The following is a 9,841-nucleotide window of genomic DNA, read 5'->3' on the forward strand; positions in this document are numbered from 1 at the left end:
GCTAAGTGAAGCTAGCCAATCCCTAAAAAACAAATGCCAATGTCTTCTTTGATATAAGGAGAGCAACTAAGAACAGAGCAGGGAGGAAGAGCATGAGAAGAAAATTAACATTAAACAGGGACAAGAGGTGGGAGGGAAAGGGAGAGAGAAGGGAAATTGCATGGAAATGGATGGAGACCCTCATTGTTATACAAAATTACATATAAGAGGAAGTGAGTGGAAAGGGAAAAAAACAAGGGAGAGAAATGAATTACAGTAGATGGGGTAGAGAGAGAAGACGGGAGGGGAGGGGAGGGGGGATAGTAGAGGATAGGAAAGGCAGCAGAATACAACAGACACTAGTATGGCAGTATGTAAAAACATGGATGTGTAACTGATGTGATTCTGCAATCTGTATACAGGGAAAAATGGGAGTTCATAACCCACTTGAATCAAATGTATGAAATATGATATGTCAAGAGCTATGTAATGTTTCGAACAACTAATAATAAAAATAAAAAAATAAAAAAAATAAGAATAGGGACTTAAAAATAAATAAATAAATGTATTGTGTCCAAGAACAACTAAAATAATAATAATAAAAAAAGTGCCTAGTGGATAGTAGTGTGCTTCACGCCATGACACCTGGGCCTTCAGCCATCTTTGCAGGAAATCCCTATGAGGACTCAGTCCCTGCTGTCACCAGCACCGCGGCCCCCACCTCTTCCACCACCACGTCTTCAGCCACTACTGGCCGGGTAGATGCTGAAAAAAAATTCTTTCCTGAAAAGTCCTTGGTACTGTCAAATGGTTCAATGTCACAAATGGATATGGATTTATAAATCGAAATGACACCAAAGAAGATGTATTTGTCCATCAGACTGCAATCAAGAAGAATAACCCACGGAAATACTTGCATAGTGTAGGAGATGGAGAAACTGTAGAGTTTGATGTGGTTGAAGGAGAAATGGGCTACGAAGCATCCATGTGACTGGCCCATGGAAGGGAGTTGTTATGCTCCTTATCTGCACCTTTACAGATGAGGCTACTATGGCCAATGCCTTGGACCTCTCCTCCCTTCTGGGGAGGAGGAGGAAGAGGAAGTAAGAGGCAGCAGTGAAGGATTTGACCTTCTTTCCAGGATGCGCAGTTCTCTGCAGCCAGGAGTCAGCTGCGGCGCCCCGAGTACTGCCATCAGTACGGGAGACCCCGGTGGTTCCTGACTTACCATATGGGACAGAATTTTGACTGTCGCTCGTGGATCTTTCCTCATCCCCAAAGAATGCAGACTGGTGAGATTGGAGGGATGAAGAATGGAGTCCTCTAGGGAACACAGCTTCAGGGACCAGCTCATAGAAATCCAAGTTTTCGCTCAAGGTACCTTAGGGGACCTTCTTGCCCACCACTTGTGCCAGCTGTTGGAGAGGGCGAAGATGAAAACCAGCAAGCATCCAATGCTCCAAACCAACTACCTGCTCGCTGTGGATACCGGTGTCCCTATAACTATAGGCATTGCCCTCCAAATGCTCCTTCACAGGATGGGAAAGAGACCAAGGCAAGTGAGACACCAAATGAGAGCCTTGTTCTGGCCACTGAGCAGAGTAGCGTTGACTGACATCCGGCTCCCCAGGCACCTTTACTACCAGCAGGGTGACCTAAAGAATTAATGACCATTCAAAAGTAAAACAAAAGGCACACCCACAACTTTACCAACACCAAAGAAACATCTAAGCAATAAAAGAGTAATCAAGATTTGGATATCAGAATATATACTGTAATTCTTCAAGAAACAATTGCAAAATGAAAATGTCAGAATATTTTCTCAGCATTTTCAGCAAGCTGCAATTCTGGAAATGCCTGCACAGAATACTAGAGAGCAACCTCCTCAGTTTCAGCAACCAGTAAGTTTATATATATGTTTTTCCTGTGTCTGTCTGTTCTCTCTCTCTCTCTCTCTTCTCTCCTTTGGTAATATAAATTGAAAGAAGAAATATGAACACCACATAGGGAGAACCCTAACCAAAGAAATCTAAAATATATAGTAAAAGCATTTGTTCCCTGCTTTTTTGTTCATTTTAGGTGCTGCTGGTAAACTTCTAAGTATCATGATTTAAAAGGAAATTTCTGGCTGGGGTTGTGGCTAAGTGGTAGAACTCTCACCTAGCACTCGGGCAGGCCCTGGGTTTGATCCTCAGCACTACATAAAAAAATAAGCAAGTAAAATAAAGCTATTGTGTTCAACTACAATTAAAAATAATAATACATATTAAAAAATAAAAAAGGAAATTTTATACCTTTATTTTTTAATTGATTTTATTTTTTTAAATACACAACAGCAGAATGCATTACAATTTTTATTACACATATAGAGCACAATTTTTCATATCTTTGTATACAAAGTATGTTCATGCCAATTCATGTCTTTATACATGTACTTTATTTTTTTGTACTACAATTCTTATTAAACACATATATCACAATTTTTCATATCTCTGGTTGTATATAAAGTATATTGACACTAATTTGTGTCCTCATACATATACTTTGGATAATGATGTCCATCACATTCCACCATCCTTGCTAATCCCCTGCCCCTCCCTTTCCCTCTAACCCCTCTGCCCTATCTAGAATTCATCTATTCCTTCCATACTCCCCCTCCCTACTCCACTATGAGTCAGCCTCCTTATATCAGAGAAAACTTTCAGCATTTGTTATTTTGGGATTAGCTAATTTCAATTAGCATTAGCTTCTCCATTGCCATCCATTTACCTGCAAATGCCATGATTTTATTCTCTTTTATTGCCGAGTAAAATTCCATTGTGTGTATATGCCACTTTTTTTAATCCATTCATCCACTGAAGGGCACCTAGGTTGGCTCCACAGTTTAGCTATTGTGAATCATGCTGCTATAAACATTGATGTGGCTGTGTCCCTGTAGTATGCTGTTTTTAAGTCCTTTGGGTATAGTCTGAGGAGAGGGATAGCTGGGTCAAAGGGTGGTTCCATTCCCAGATTTCCAAGGAATCTCCATACTGCTTTCCATATCGGCTGCACCAATTTTCAGTCCCACCAGCAATGTATGAATGTACCTTGTTTCCCACGTTCTTGCCAACACTTATTGTTGTTTGTATTCATAACAGATGCCATTCTGACTGGAGTGAGATGATAGCAGGAAGAGTAAAGCAGGTGGCATTGCTATACTACACCTTAAACTATACTACAGAGCAATAGTAACAAAAACAGCATGGTACTGGCACCAAAACAGACTGGTAGACCAATGGTACAGAATAGAGGACACAGAGACTAACCCACAAAATTACAATTATCTTATTTAAGACAAAGGTGCCAAAAACATGCACTGGAGAACAGATAGCATCTTCAACAAATAGTGCTGGGAAAATTGGAAATCAATATGCAACAAAATGAAATTAAACCCCTATCTCTCACCATGCACAAAACTTAACTCAAAATGGATCAAGGACCTAGGAATTAAACCAGAGACTCTGTGTCTAAATGAAGAAAAAGTAGGCCTTAATCTTCATCATGTAGGATTAGGCCCCAACTTCCTTAATAAGACTCCTATAGTGCAAGAATTAAATCCAAGAATCAATAAATGGGATGGAATCAAACTATAAAGTTTCTTGTCAGCAAAAGAAACAATCTGTGAGGTGAACAGAGAGCCTACATCCTGGGAGCAAATTTTTACCCCTCACACATCAGATAGAGCACTAATCTCTAGGGTATATAAAGAACTCAAAAAGCTAAGCACCAAAACAAAATAAAACATAACAAACAAACAAAACCAAATAACCCAATCATGCCTTTATTTCTAGGATGAGGGAAGGATAACATTTTTGCTTTCTTTCTGAAAATGTGCAATATAAAGTTCCTCAAAAAACAAATTTTTACCCTTCAATGAGGACAACAAAAGAAAAGACTTATCAAGACAGGTTTGGCAAGTTGTTAATCTCACAATCACAAATATCTTATAAAGACAATCCAAAGAGCAATCCTGGCTTAGAAGATGTTGTCAGCATGGGCAATTTTCCCAGATTAGTGTAAGAACCATATCAATAGTCCCAGTTTAAAATAAACCTTCTTCTTTTATGTGTCTTCCAACCTGAGCCAAAGAGGGAATGAGATTGTTAAAAACTGGTATAATTTCCTTGACCTTATTCTTACAATTTCCACTTTATAGTATTTTTGTTACAATGGCTGGAAAAATGAAAATGCCTATGAATATCCATTATTAACAGTATTGTAGCCTTTGATTTTTTAAAATAAATTATAATATAAGGAAGATTAATGTTTGGGTTATTATTCCAGACATTTTTGGGATACCAACAGACTGTTATGTGATTTTTGGTGTTAAGTTTTAAAAGGTGAAAAAATTTGTCTTATTGGAACTAAAGCAACTTAAAGTAAAAACTGTCTCATGCAGGGGAAGAAGGTGAGAAAATGGGAAAAAGAAGAAAGAAATATTGGGGACTGAAATGGAATAAATTATGTTCTATGCATGTGTGATTATGTAAAAATGAACCCCACTATTATGAATGAATATAATGCACTAATTAAAACATTAGAAATAAATGACAATAAAAAGTACTTTACTACCAATATGTTTTTCCAGTTTTAAAGAGGAATCTAGCCTTGTAAAAAAACCTGAAGAATAAATTAGACCACAATTAAGTAGTCATAAAAGAATATCAATTCAATATGATGCATTAGAGAAAAACTGCATTTCTAATTTCTCCATGTCTTGGGATATGAGAAGCAGAGTACTGCTCCTCAGCAAGGTGGGTGAAATAGGGATTTCACTAAAATTCAGTATTCAATAGTCAAAAGAGTGTCTTAGAGACTTGGAAATTTGGGTGCATTAAACAAAGGACAAGAAAGAGTATTTGGGCCAAGCTGGTTGCAGCCATAGCAGTAGTAGCAGTACTGGTTCACCACAGAGAAGTGGGAAAATGCATAGAAACATGATGGAAAGATCTGGAATGGAAAATTCTGTAGATCAGGAGAGTAGCCTGAACTTAGTCGATTCAGAGGTTGAACAGCAAACTGGTGTTTGATAAGTGTTCCATATTTCTCAGCTGGCAAATGGAGATCTGAGGTGTGTTATGGTTTATATATGAACTATAGCCCCCAAAATTTCATGTGTAAGAAAATGCAAAAAAATTTAGATGTGAAATGATTGGTTTATGAATGCTTTAAATGATTCTGTGCATTAATTCACTGATATAGATTAACTGGGCTATCACTGTAGGCAGGTAGGGAGCAGTTGGAGGAGTCACTAGGGGCAAGCAAGCTCTCTCTGCTTCCTGGTTTCCATGTCCTAAGTTGTTTTCTTCCAACATGCATTTCTGCCATGATGTTCTGACTAATTTTGAGTTATGGAGAGTTATGGAGTTGGTTGACTAAGAACTGAACCTCGAAAGGGGTGAGCTCCCCTTGCATTGTTTTTGTCAAATCTTTTGGTCACAGTGATAAACAAGTTGGTTAAAACAGAAATTGGCACTGAGAAGTGGGGTCATAGGGGCTAAAACTAAATTAAATATGCGGCCAATATCCTTGATGAACATAGATGCAAAAATTAGGAAAATACTGGAAAATTGCATAAAAACACATTAAAAAGATAGTGCACCATGAACAAGTAGATTAATCCCAGGAATGCAAGGTCAGTTCAACATATGGAATCAATCAATGTAATTCACCACATAAATAGACTTAAAGACAAAAATCACATGATTATCTCATTAGATGTAGAAAAATCATTTGACAAAATACACCATGTTTAACACTAGAAAAATAGGGTTAGAAAAAATATACCTCAACATTGTAAAGGCTATTTACAACAGACACAAGGCAAACATTATTCTAAATGGAGAAACAACTTAAAGTATTCTCTCTAAAAACAGGAACAAGACAGGGATGCCCACTTTCATCACTCCTATTTAACACAGTCCTTGAAACTCTTGCCAGAGCAATTAGGCAAGAGAAAGATATTAAGGGGATACAAAAAGGAAAGAAAGAGCTTAAAATATCTGTGTTTGCCAACTGAATGATTCTGTATTTAGAAGACCTAAAATAATTTACCAGAAGTCTTCTAGAACTCTTAAATTAATTCATTAAAGTAGCATATAAAAGCAACACCCATAAACCAATCACTTTTCTATACTCCAATGATGAATATGCTGAAAAAATTAAGAACAGCTATTTCATTCACAATAGCCTAAAAGAAAAAAGAAAAAAAACCCTTGGGAATCAGTGTAACAAAAGAGGTGAAAGATCTTTACAATGAAAATTATAGAACACTAAAGAAATTGAAGAAGACCTTAGAAGATGGAAAGATCTCCCATGTTCTTGGATAGGCAGAATTAATATTGTAAAAATGGTCATACTTCCAAAGTGATATACAGGTTCAATACAGCTACCATAAAAATTCCAATGACATTATTTATAGAAATAGAAAAGGTATCATAAAATTCACTTGAAAAAATAAAAGGTCCAGAATAGACAAAGTAATTCTTGGTGAGAAGAGCAAAACAGGAGCCATCACAATATCAGAACTTACACTAAACTACAGAAATATAGTAACAAAAAAGCATCATATTGGCACCAAAACAGGCATGAAGACCAATGAATAGAAGACACAGAGACAGACCTACATAAATACAGTTATCTCATACTTGACAAAGGTGCCAAAAATGTATGTTGGAGAATAGATAGCCTATTAAACAAATAGTGCTGGGAAAATTGGAAATTCACATATAGAAGAATGAAATTTCACACCTATGTCTTATCCTACACAAAAAGTGCATCAAAGACCTAGGAATTAGACCAGAAATCCTGCATTTGCTAGGAGAAAATGTAGCCCCCCCCCACCATATTGGCTCAGGAACCAACTCTCTTAACAAGACTCTTAAAGTGCAAGAAGTTAAATAAAAAATTAATAAATGGGATGACCTAAAATTAAAAAGTGGAGGAAATAATAGCATGAAGTGAGAGTCCACAGAATTGGGAGAAAATCTTTGCCCCCTGCTCCTCAGATAGGGAATTAATAACAAATGTATACAAATAACTCAAAAAAGTTAACAACAAAAAAACAAACAAAACCCAAAATGAAACAAAGCACACAACCCTACAAAAAAAAAGGGCAGAGGGACTAAATAGTTCTCAAAAGAAGAAATATGAACCACCAACAAATATATGAAAAATATTCAACATCCTAGCAATTAGAAAAATATAAAGTAAAACTACACTGAGATTTCATCTCACTCCAGTCAGAATGACAATTAAAAAGAATACAAGCATCAATATATGTTGATGAGATTGTGGAGAAAATGGGTCACTCATATATTGCTGATTGGACTGCAAATTGATGCAACCACTCTGAAAAGCAATGTGGAGATGTCTTTAAAAACTAGGAATGGAACCACCATTTGATCCAGACATCCCACTCAATATATATCCAAAGGATTTAAAATCATCATACTACAGTGATACAGCCACATCAACATTTATGACAGCAAAATTCACAATAGCTAAGTTATCGAGCCAAACTAGGTGCCCTTCAACAGATAAATGGTTAAAGAAAATGCGGTATATATTAGCCACAAATGAGAATTACCTTATGACTTTTGCTAGAAAATGGATGAATCTTGGGACTATCATGCTAAGTGAAGTAGGCCAGGTCCCCAAAACCAAAGATCAAATATTTTCTGATATGTGGAAGCTAACCCACAATAAGGAGTGGGGGGAAGAATAAAAGTTCAGTGGATTATGCAAAGGGGAATAAAGGGAAGAAAGGGGGATGCGAACAGGGAAGACAGTTGAATGAATCTGACATAACTTTTCTATGTACATATGTGAATACACCACAGTAAATCTCACCATTTTGTACATCCACAAGAAATTAATAAAAAAAACTAAGGGTAAATTGCAGAGAAATCAATAGAGGGAATGGAGTTGGGGGGAGGAAAGAGGAAAGAGAGTTACTGAAGATTGAATTAGAACAATATATATTCCATTGGGCTAGGGTTGAAGATCAGTGGTAGAGCTCTTGCCTCACATGCATGAGGCACTGGGTTCGATCCTTGGCACCACATAAAAATCAATAAATAAAAATAAAGATATTGTGCTCATCTACAACTAAAAATAATTTAAAAAGATATATCACATGCTTTTATAATTATGTCAAAAAATGGATACTACTGTCATGTAGAAAGAACCAAGAAAAGGGAAGAAAAACACAGTATAGACAGAAAATTTCATATAATACATATTCTGAGGGTTAGGGCTTGACAACATCTCATTATAGGTATAAGGACTGCAGTCTCAGAGCAGGTTCTAATGGAGTGATGGAGTAAGGTATTCTGGGAAAATGGACATCCTAAGCAAGTAAGCATCACAAAGGAAGAGGAGGAAGACATAAGCATATGATGATTTTCTCTCATTACAAATCTTCCCAGGCCTGGGCCCTTTTCTATCAGATTCTTACCCAGAAACTCATATTTTCTCTAGAATTCTTGGAAGCAGGATCTATTGTGACTGTATCCATCTGAAAGTATTTTGCTGATGTTTCTATGCTTCCATAACAGGCTTAAGTTTACTTTTTGGCACTTCAGAGACCAATGATCTTCTTGTCTTCTTCCAATGTGGTCTATTTAATTGTATACAAATAATGTTCAAAATTTCTGTGACTCTGTGTCTGTAATAAGTTATGCATGTAGTGACAAGTACACACCACAAAGTCTTGAGATTATATCTGCAATGAGTTGCTGCCAGCAATTGATCAAGATAGACTGGAATAAAAACATTATTTTCAGGTGTGAAAACTCATCACCTTTATCAAATAATTTTTCTTACATTTTTTACCAAGATCTTATAGCCCAATTTGGGAGGTTAAGTTTTTTAGTATTCAACTTAAAATTTAGTTCAAACAATCATGATGCTCTTTTTATTAGGTGATATTGTTAACCAATATTAAAAACAATATGGCTGGTCTTTTGTAGGCTACATGGCATGTTATAAAAGAAAAGCCTTTGGAGTTAATTTATGTTGAAAAAATTTTTAAAAGGTGGTAGAAGTGCCAGCTGGAAGTGCTTAAGAATGTTGTAAGCAGAGCTTAATGGATGGTTCTGGTGGAACCTCAGAAGTCTACACTGCAGATAGGATTGTGGACTGTTAAGATTAGCTCATGTGCATTCAGAAGAGGAAGACTATTGAAAATTGGACTAGAAGCCTGAGATCCATTTCCCAATAGAGATTGGCATCTGTTGGGCCCTAGGAATGTGTTGATCTATTCTCTTTAGAGTACATAATACCCAACAAATACCGTGAGACCTGAGTAGACCTAAGCCCCAGCTCCCAGAAAGAACTGCTCATAGAACTCTGCAGCAATTCCAACTCTGCAGCAACTCCAATGCTGGGTGTGCATTTATTTAGTCCTTGCAGGAGAAACTCCAATCTGAATTGCTTTCCATTCTGTTCTACCTTGTACTAGTGGGAAAGGAAGATTATTTCAACCAGCTTCAATTTTGGGCCACTTCAACTGAGAGCTTTATAAACTAACAAAGGGAGGAAAGGGTTAACAACCCCAACCATTGCTCTTTCCTCTCTTACTCCATATACTCCCCAAGAATAAATGAAAAGAAAAACAGTTGTGCATAGGCAGTGACCATCCATTCTTTTTGACTGTTTTGACCACCTTAGTGGAGATGATTCTTTCATTTTTCACTAGGAATCTTTCCCTCACAACCTTTTAGGTGTTCTTGCTGTACATGATTGGTTTGTGAACACAAAACACATACACATTTGTTTCTTTCCCTCCCTTAGTTTTAACATTTTAAATGATTTTAAA

General features: G+C 36.7%; 1 pseudogene across 1 annotated transcript; it reads left to right on the forward strand.

Moving 5' to 3' along the window:
* Nucleotides 1-617: 617 nt before the first annotated feature.
* LOC308651234 (Y-box-binding protein 3-like) lies at nucleotides 618-1,712 on the forward strand (annotated as a pseudogene). Its single transcript has one exon. The product of its transcript is annotated as a Y-box-binding protein 3-like (transcript).
* Nucleotides 1,713-9,841: the final 8,129 nt, after the last annotated feature.

The sequence above is a fragment of the Spermophilus citellus genome (assembly GCF_964194105.1).
Source record: "Spermophilus citellus genome assembly, chromosome: 6".
Classification (NCBI taxonomy): domain Eukaryota; kingdom Metazoa; phylum Chordata; class Mammalia; order Rodentia; family Sciuridae; genus Spermophilus; species Spermophilus citellus.